The sequence below is a fragment of the Oncorhynchus keta genome, chromosome 21, assembly GCF_023373465.1.
Source record: "Oncorhynchus keta strain PuntledgeMale-10-30-2019 chromosome 21, Oket_V2, whole genome shotgun sequence".
In the NCBI taxonomy this organism is placed as follows: domain Eukaryota; kingdom Metazoa; phylum Chordata; class Actinopteri; order Salmoniformes; family Salmonidae; genus Oncorhynchus; species Oncorhynchus keta.
The window spans coordinates 31,707,978-31,718,632 of NC_068441.1; the positions used below are offsets into that span (position 1 = coordinate 31,707,978).

Here is a 10,655-nt window from a genome sequence, read left to right on the forward strand (position 1 = left end):
ACTCCTCCTCCACTGTAAAAAAAACAGATACCTTATTTACATAAGTATTCAGACACTGCTAAGAGACCTGAAATTGAGCTCAGGTGCATCCTGTTTCCATTGATCATCCTTGATATGTTTCTACAACTTGATTGGAGTCAACCTCCGGTAAATTAAATTGCTTGGACACGATTTGGAAATCCACACATCTGTCTATATAACATCCCACAGTTAACAGCGCTTGTCAGAGGTCAAAGGAAGTATCCTTACAGCTCCGAGACAGGATAGGGTCGAGTCACAGATCTGGGAAAGGGTACCAAAACATTTCTGCAGCATTGAAGGACACAGTGGCACCATTATTCTTAAATCGAAGAAGTTTGGAACCACCAAGACTCTTCCTAGAGCTGGCCACCCAGCCAGATTGAGCAATCGGGGCCTTGGTCAGGGAGGTGACCAAGAACCCGATGGGCACTCTGACAGAGCTCCAGAGTTCCTCTGTGAAATGGGAGAATCTTCAAGAAGGACAACCATCTCTGTAGCACTCCACCTTTACGGTAGATTGGCCAGATGGGAGTCACTCCTCAGTAAAAGTCACATGACAGCCCACTTGGAGTTTGCCAAAAGGCACCTAAAGGACTCAGATCATGAGAAACAAGATCCTCTGGTCTAATGGCCTTAACGCCAAGCGTCAAGTTTGGAGGAAACCTGGCAACATCCCTATGGTGAAGCCTGGTGGTGGCAGCATCATGCTGTGGGGACGTTTTTCAGCTGCACTGAATTGGAGACTAGTCAGGATCTAGGGAAAGATGAACAGAGCAAAGTACAGAGAGATCCTTGATGAAAACCATCTCCAGAGTGCTCATAACCTCAGACTGGGGTCTTGCAAATGCATCCAACAAGTTTGTAGAGTCACAAGCTTGGAATATGGGACCAAACATTCAACTTTTTACACATTTTTAAAGTAAAATATTACTTGTAAAACAATTGCATAAAATAATATCATTCCAAAAATGTTCTAAAGATTTTGAGCAAACAATACAGCTCAGTATTTGAACTGTTTTCGTTATATAGACATCATTGCTCATCTTTATCAAGGGTGTCAATCATTTTGACCCCACTGTATATACAGTACCAGTCACACCTACTCATTCAAGGGTTTTTCTTTATTGGAATATGTTTTTACATTGTACAATAATAGTGAAGACATCAAACTATGAAATAACACATATGGAATCATGTAGTAACCAAAAAAGTGTTGAACAAATCAAAATATATGTTATATTTGAGATTCTTCAAAGTTGCCACCCTTTGCCTTGATGACAGCTTTGCACATGCTTGGCATTCTCTCAACCAGCTTTATAAAGTAGTCACCTGGAATGCATTTCAATGAATAGGTGTGCCTTGTTAAAAGTTAATTTGTGGAATTTATTTATTTCTTAATGCGTTTGAGCCAATCAGTTGTGTTGTGACCAAGGTGGAGTGGTATACAGAAGATAGACATATTTGGTAAAAGAACAAGTCCATATTATGGCAAGAACAGCTCAAATAAGCAAATAGAAAAAAACAGTCCAACATTACTTTAAGACATCAGTCAATCCAGAAAATATCAAGAACTTTCAAAGTTTCTTCAAGTGCAATTGCTAAAACCATCAAGCACTATGATGAAACTGGCTCTCACGAGGACCACCACAGGAAAGGAAGAGCCAGAGTTACCTCTGCTGCAGAGGATAAGTTCTTTAGAGTTAACTGCACCTCAGATTGCAGCACAAATAAATGCTTCACAGAGTTCAACAAACATCTCAACATCAACTGTTCAGAAGAGACTATGCGAATCAGGTCTTCATGGTCGAATTGCTGCAAATAAACCACTACTAAAGGACACCAATAAGAAGAAGATACTTGCTGGGCCAAGAAACACGAGCAATGGACATTAGACCGGTGGAAATCTGTCCTTTGGTCTGATGAGTCCAAATTTGAGATTTTTTGTTCCAACTTCCGTGTCTTTGTGAGATGCAGAGGAGGTGAACGGATGATCTCTGCAGCACCCGATGTCACAGGATGGCCAAAAATATCATCAAGGACAACAACCACCCGAGCCACTGCCTGTTCACCCTGCTATCATCTAGAAGGTGAGGTCAGTACAGCTGCATCAAATCTGGGACAGAGAGGCTGAAAAACAGCATATCAAGGCCACCAGACTGTTAAACAGCCATCACTAACATAGAGTGGCCACTGCCAACATACAGACTCAAATCTCTGGCCACTTTAATACATGTAATAAATGGATTTAATTAAGGTATCACTAGTCACTTTAAATAACGGCACTTTAATAATGTAATCTACAGCATCTTGCCTATGCTGCATGGTCATCGCTCATCCATATATTTATATGTACATATTTTTATTCATCCCTTTACATTTGTGTGTATAAGGTAGTCATGAATTTGTTAGATCACTTGTTAGATATTACTGCATTGTCGGAACTAGAAGCATAAGCATTTTGCTACACTCACATTAACATTTGCTAACCATGTGTATGTGACCAATAAAATTTGAATTGATTTGGCACGGGCAGCAGGGTAGCCTAGTGGTTAGAGTGTTGGACTAGTAACCGGAAGGTTGTGAGTTCAAACCCCTGAGCTGACAAGGTACAAATCTGTCAAAACCATGTTGGTTTTTATGTTGTACCTCTTCCATTTTAACATTTTGTGTCAAGTAGATGTATATGATAACCATCAGTTTAAGATTTGCAGGTAGCTTACTCTCTTTTACAATACTGGTTTGTGGTAAGTAGATGGTAAATGGATTTACGTGCTGGACATTTTGGCCTGTGAATTAAATGACAAATTAGAAGAACAGAGCATGTCCTTGCTCACTTAGTACAGTAGGACTAACCTTTGACAAATGCTTGCATGACTAATTGGTAAAAGACCTCTTTTTTTCTTTTTTACATGACCAAGATATTAACATGACACTCTTCATAGAACAATAGGACTAAGTTAGCTAAATTTGTTATTTTCAGAAAGACTTTCCCTCTTTTTTTGTGTATCTGTGTTAACCTTCATACAGGCATGCATACAGTACCAAGCTAATAGAATAGTGTGTAGTGGAAGATGAGGCTGCAATGTCATTTGTGGTATGAGGCTCTATCACTGTCTTTCTTAACAACAAAGCAACTGCTTCCTTGCTGCCATCCTTTACCATAATGGCATTTTGAGAAATGTTATATTAACCATTTGCTCTATATGGCAATGTATTATCTATCTTCTCCTGAAAATCTATTATGGAACTGGCACAATGAGATTAAGCAAGAAATGCATTGTTTTGTGTGATTCGATTTTTTTAGTCATGATTTCTTAAAAATGGCATTTAAATGAATTGTACCTTGCTGCCAATTTCATGGCTAATGGCTCTAAGCTTGTTGACCTGGGACTCGGAGATGTCAGCACGCTTCTGAGCTTCCTCCAGCTCATGCTGCACCTTCCTGAACCTGGTCAGGTGAGTGTTGGCCTGCTCCTCCTGTTTGGATCACAAAAATACTACATTCAACAATTATACTGCATGTTTGGGGAAAACATGCAGAAGTTCAAATGTCTTATAAATTGTTTATGTTATCATCATCATCTTATCAATAAAGAAAGATCATACCAACAGTACAACAGAAACAGACTACAAGGTAGAGGGTCGAAGTAAACTTGATTCTTGTACTGTATGTTTGCCTTTATTCAGGTTTCTTATCATTTGGTTTGTGTTACCTATCCCATTTTGTATTCTACTTATTTTCTACTTCAAGTTGAACCTTAGATAAGATTATGAAAACATATTTCCCATAACCATCATTATTTACCAGGCCTATATACAGTACTGAGCAGACGCTGTAATCCAAAGGAGTTTACAGTCACTTGTGCATACATTTTACATATGAGTGGCCCCATCAGGTTAAAACCCATGACCCTTTGCTTTGCAAGCGCCATGCTCTCTGGGGCGTCAGGGTAGCCTAATGGTTAGAGCGTTGGACTAGTAACCGTTGCAAGTTCAAATCCCCGAGCTGACAAGGTACAAATCTGTCGTTCTACCCCTGAACAGGCAGTTAACCCACTGTTCCTAGGCCGTCATTGAAAATAAGAATTTGTTCTTAACTGACTTGCCTAGTAAAATAAAGGTAAACATTTTTTTTAACTGAGCCACACAGGGCCACTACTTTGCTTTATGACTTAGTAATTGTAACAACTTTCTCTGTTATATTTGTTTTACCTAATAACAAATTTGATTTATTGATGATTATTTGAAACAAGTAGGTGCAAGTAACTAACACATAGTAAGTAATAGTAATAACTTAATAATTTGAAATAAGTACCACAATGTACTGATTGATTTGATGGTAAAATATGTGTTAACTATGTCCCCAATACTAAAAATTCTGTAAAGGAATATGATACTCACAGCTTCCTCAGCCGCTCTCTTGTAGGCCTTCATTTCCAACTGAAGCTAGTCCACTAGATCCTGCAGCCTGCTCACATTTTTCTTCTCCTCTTCAGTCTGTAGAATTTACAAGAGTTGGAAATGTCCTGTCAAATACTCCACTGCAGTACACAATATCTTGTCTTTTTATAATCAATGAATCATGGTTATACCTGGTAGGTGAGCTCCTTGACTCTTCTTTCACATTTGCAAACACCTTTAATGACTTCAGCTCCACGTCTCTGTTCAGCATCAACTTCACCCTCCAGTTCTTGGACCTTACCTTACTTTTCTCAGTTAAGGTCTCATATACAATGTAGCTTGCTCTACGCCTGTATATGATGTACTGTATAGTACATACCCTAGCCTCCAGTTGCTGGAGTTGTTTCTTTCCTCCCTTCATGGCCAGGTTCTCAGCCTCATCCAGGCAGTGTGCCAGGTCCTTAACTGTGACCTCCGGGTTCTTCTTCATCCTCTCCAGGTGACAGCTGGTGTCCTGCTCCTTCTTCAACTCCTCTGCCATCATGGCAGCCTGGAATAATATGTTGTGTACATTGATTATATGAACACTTCTGCAGTAGTTGTAAAAGGTAAATGATATGATAGTTACTGATGATGTATGAACAATTAAATGTCCAAACTATTTTTATTTATCACATTGTAAGATATTGATATTATACACAAAAGCCAGAACATGAAACTCACATCCTTCTTGGCCTTCTCCTCTGCATTTCTTGCCTCCTGGACGGTGTCTTCCATTTAATCTTGGACCTGAGTAAGGTCAACCTCCAGCTTCTTCTTAGTGTTGATGAGGCTGATATTCTGTATGAATTGGGGGCATTTAATCACATTGCAAAACATGATTGTACCTCATCCCATTTGTAACCGAGAGAAGGTTAATATTTTATATGTACCTGAGAGTGCAGGAGTCCTACACGCTCACTGGCATCAACCAGCTCCTGCTCCGCCACTTTGCGGCCTCTCTCAGTCTGTTTCAGTTCTTCAATTTCAGCCATCATTAGGTTATTCCTGCGCTCCACCATAGATACCTGCTCCTTCATGTCATCTGCGACGTGGAGGGCGTCGTCAAGTTGCAGTTGGGCATCCTGAGGATTATTGGAAAATGTATTTTAACAGCATCTAAAGAGAAAGAACAATCCATTTGGGACTCAATACAAAACTTGAATGTTCCCTGGACATTCCTCAGCTGTTTCTGGGCTTCAGCAGCCTGATGGTTGGCATGGCTCAGCTGAATCTCCATCTCATTGAGGTCTCCCTCCATCTTTTTCTTGACTCTCATAGCATCATTCCTACCCCTGATCTCAGAGTCCAGAATGCTCTGCATGGAGTCCATCACCCTCTGGCTGTTCCTCTTGATCTGCTCTATCTCCTCATCCTTCTCCGCCAGCTTCCTGTCAACTTCCCCTTTGATCTGGTTGAGCTCCAGCTGTATACGAAGAATCTTGGATTCCTCATGTGCCAGTGTGCCCTATAGAATTGAACAATAACCAAACCATTAAATAATGTAGTGATGTAGGAATGACATGTATATTATCATGATCACTTTGTTGAGATAAAAACTATTGTGGTGTACACCTCTGCTTCTTCTAGTGCAGCCGGGATTTCTGCCTTTTCATTCTCCACAGTCTTCTTTGCCTTATCCAACTCATGGATGCTTTTTCCAGACTCACCAACCAGTTCAGTCAGGTGTACCCTGGCCTAATCAAAATAGAGAATAAAAAGCCTCTCTACGGCCAGAGTGTGCGGACTCCAGCCACAAAACCTGACTCTAAGGGGAGGGTCCGGGTGGGCCTTCTTACGGCAGCGGCTCGGGTGCGGGACGTGGACCCCGTTCCACCTCAGTCTTGGCCCACTTAGGTGGCACCTCTGGAGCGGGGACCCTCGCAGCAGGCCCAGGACTGAAGACCCTCGTAGAGGGCACCACTGGACCCATTATTCCACCTCGCTGCACTGGCCTGGCTACTGGGAGCATGCAAACAGGTAAGGTTTGGCAGGCTCGGTGCTCAAGAGCACCAGTGCGCCTGCACAGTCCGGTTTATCCAGTGCTACCTCCACGCACCAGCCCTCCGGTGGCAGCCCCCCGCACCAGGCTGTCTCTCCGTCTTCTGCGTACAGGTGCTTCCTCCTCTCCAGTGCTGTCAGAGTCTCCCGTCTGGCCAGAGTTGCTAGAGTCTCCCGTCTGTCCAGAGCTGCTACAGTCTCCCGTCTGTCCAGAGCTGCTACAGTCTCCCGTCTGTCCTGAGCCGCCAGAGCCACCAGCCAGCCAGGACCTGCCAGAGCCATCAGTCAGCTAGGAGCTGCCAGAGCCGCCTGTCACGCCAGCGATTCCGGAATTGTTCCTCAGTCCTGAACTACCCCTCAGTCCGGAGCTGTCCTTCAGTCCGGAGTTGCCCTCAGTCCTGAGCTACCCCTCAGTCCTGAGCTACCCCTCAGTCCTGAGCTACCCCTCAGTCCTGAGCTGCCCCTCAGTCCTGAGCTGCCCCCCAGTCCGGAGGAGTTTGTTCAGTCCAGAAGCATCCTTCAGTCCAGAGCTGCCCCTCAGTCCAGTGGGGCCCTTTAGCAGTGTTGCCAGTCCTATGTCGGCGGCGAGGGCCGCCACTCAAAGGACGCTACTAAGGTGAACAAAAACTGTGGTGGAGTGGGGGCCACGTCCAGCGCCAGAGCCGTCACCGCGGACAGATGCCCACCCAGACCTTCCCTATAGGTTCAGGTTTTGTGGCCGGAGTCCGCACTTTGGGGCGAGGGGGTGTTAGTCGTTGTCTCTGATTGGGAACCATATTTAGGTAGCCTGTTTTGTCATTGTGGGTTGTGGGTGATTGTCTATGTGTAATGTTTGTGTCAGCACGATTGTGCATTAGCTTCACAATTGTCACTTTGTTGTTTTGTAGTGTTCCGTTTTTCCATTAAAATGACGAACACTTACCACGCCGCATCTTGGTCCTCCTCTCTATCTCCAGACGATGATCGTGACATCATGGGAGTTTGAGCCTTGAACAATGTAAAAATATTGGAGTAAACTAACTATAAATATAATTCTATTGTTTTTTTTGCATCTATTTAAAATATTTACAGATGTTATTAGACGAAGACAACCAGAGCAACATAGAGCAGGGAGTTCCAATATGATCAGAAAACTAGAGACAAGTTATATAGATCGATGAAAATGATTGTCCATAATTTATTTTATTAGTCTCTATTTAATCTCAGGGATCCTTCTTGAAAACGTCACAGAGAGGCAATTTCTGGTTTTGCTCATCACTAATCAGTCAGTATACATGAAATCATACAATTACACTAAAACTGTGTAGGACATCACTAAAAACATCATAATAACAACCCAAATGTTGAAAGTGATGGAGTTGCCCTTTAAGATGGAATGAAAATAGAAATGTTTTATACAGTTCCTTGCTTAGTATTCATACCCCTTGGATTTCGTCACATATTATTGTTACAAAGTGGGATTAAAATGGATTTAATTGTAACTTTTTGTCAACAATCTACTCAAAATACTTTGTAATGTCAAAGTTGAAGATAAATTCATTAAAAAATATATATTAATAAAACTTAAATATCTTCCTCTGTCCATACAACATACATTCAGTCAAGTATTGAGATTTTCGAAAGCCTCATAAAGAAAGGCAGTGATTGGTGGATGGGTAACAATAATACATCCAACATTGAATATCTCTTTAAACATGATCAAATTCATAATTGTGCTGTGGATGATGTATTAAACCACCCAGACACATCAAAGATAAAGTCATCCTTCTAAACTGAGCTGCAGGATAGGAATGCAAATGCTCAGGGATGTTACCATGAGGCCATTGGTGATTTTAAAACAGCCTCAGAGTTCAATGACTGTGATGGGAGAAAACTGAGGATGGATCAGCAACATTGTAGTGACTCCACAATAATGACTTAAATGATAGAGTGAAAAGAAGAATACAAATATACAGAATAAAAATATGAAAAAACATGCATCTTGTACGCAACAATGAAAATATAAATGTTTTATACAGTGCCTTGCTAAAGTATTCATACCCCTTGGATTTCATCACATATTATTGTGTTACAAAGTGGGATTAAAAGGGATTTAATTGTAACTTTTTGTCAACAAAGTAATACTGCAAATGCAAAGCCTTATGTTTGGGGCAAATCCAACACATCACTGGGTAACTGCCTCCTTATTTTCAAGCATGGTGGTGGCTGCATCATGGTAGGGTATGCTTGACATTGGCAAATACTGGGAAGTTTTTCAGGATGAAAAGAAAAGGATTGGAGCTAATAACAGTGAAAATCCTAGATGAAAACCTGCTTCAGTCTGCCTTTCACCAGACACTGGGAGAGGAATACTACCTTTCAACAAGACAGTAACCTTAAACACAAGGACAAATCTACACTGGAGTTGCTTACCAAGAAGACGGTGAATGTTCCTGAGTAGCCGAGTTAATCTATAGCAAGACTTGAAAATTGCTGTCTAGCCCTGATCCCCAACATCTTGACAGAGCTTGAAGATTTATTAAAATAATAATGGGCTAATATTGCACAATACAGTTGTGTAAAGATATTAGAGACTTAGCCAGAAAGACTCACAGCTGCCAAATGTGATTCTAACATGTATTGACTTATGTAAAGGAGATATTTCGGTATTTCATTTTCAATACATTTGCAAAAATCATTTGCAAAAATTGGTCATTACAATGACATAAATCCTGTGGCTGAAATTTTCCCCTCAAAACAACAGATTTGTATTACTTTTTCAAATCCAATGTATTTTCCACATACAGTAGATTCCACGTAATATGTTGACAAATTACTTTGAAAAAAAAGTTGATTTAACCAGTTTGTGCCCAGTCAGTAGAGACTAAAGCTCAAAGAGGTACAGTGCATTCAGAAAGTATTCAGACCCCTTTACATTATCAACATTTTGTTACGTTACAGCCTTACACCACGCCCAAAACGCGTGCTCCATCGTGTGCAAATTGATTTTGTACCCCCACACCGAACACGATCACGACATGCAGGTTGAAATATCAAAACAAACTCTGAACCAATTATATTAATTTGGGGACTGGTCGAAAAGCAATAAACATTTATGGCAATTTAGCTAGCTAGTTTGCAGTTGCTAGCTAATTTGTCCTATTTAGCTAGCTTGCTGTTGCTAGATCATTTGTCCTGGACTATAAACGTTGAGTTGTTAATTTACCTGAAATGCTCAAGGTCCTCTACTCTGACAATTAATCCACACATAAAATGGTCAACTGAATCGTTTCTAGTCATCTCTCCTCCTTCCATGCTTTTTCTTCTTTGGACTTTATATGGCGATTGGCATCTAACTTTCATAGGTGTATTACTACAACCGACCGACCGACCTCAGTTCATCTTTCAATCACCCACGTGGGTATAACCAATGAGGACATGGCACGTGGGTATATGCCTCTATAAACCAATGAGGAGATGGGAGAGGCAGGACTTGCACATCGTTCAGCATCACAAATGTAACTGACTTCTATTTTAGCACTTGGCAACGCAGACGCTCGTTGGCGCACCCGAGCAGTGTGGGTGCAATGATTGTATATTTATTTTGCAACGCGACGCGAGTGGTGTGGTCAGCATGTTATTTTAAAATGGATTACAGAATGACGAAGCAAAAAAACTATTTATTAAACATAAAAAAATATCACATTTACATAAGTATTCAGACCCTTTACTCAATACTTTGTTGAAGCACCTTGGGCAGGAATTAGAGTCTTGAGTCTTCTTGGCACAACTGTATTTGGGGAGTTTCTCCCACTGTTCTCTGCAGATCTTCTCAAGCTCTGTCAGGTTGTATGGGGGGCGTTGCTGCACAGCTATTTTCTGATCTCTCCAGAGATGTTCAATCAGGTTCATGTCAGGGCTCTGGATGAGCCACTCAAGGACATTCAGAGACTTGTCCCAAAGCCACTCCTAAGTTGTCTTGGCTGTGTGCTTAGGGTCGTTGTCCTGTTGGAAGGTAAACCTTCACCCCAGTCTGAGGTCCCGAGTGCTCTGGAGCAAGTTTTCATCAAGGATCTCTCTGTACTTTGCTCCATTCATCTTTCCCTCGAGCCTGACTAGTCTCCCAGTCCCTGCTGCTGAAAAACATCCCCACAGCATGATGCTGCCAACACCATGCGTCACCGTAGGTTTGGTGCCAGGTTTCCTCCAGACGT

The 10,655-nt window shown here is 41.6% G+C and overlaps 1 pseudogene; it reads right to left on the reverse strand.

The window, feature by feature from the left end:
• Positions 1-1,138: 1,138 nt before the first annotated feature.
• On the reverse strand, positions 1,139-6,394 carry LOC118399895 (myosin heavy chain, fast skeletal muscle-like; annotated as a pseudogene).
• Positions 6,395-10,655: the final 4,261 nt, after the last annotated feature.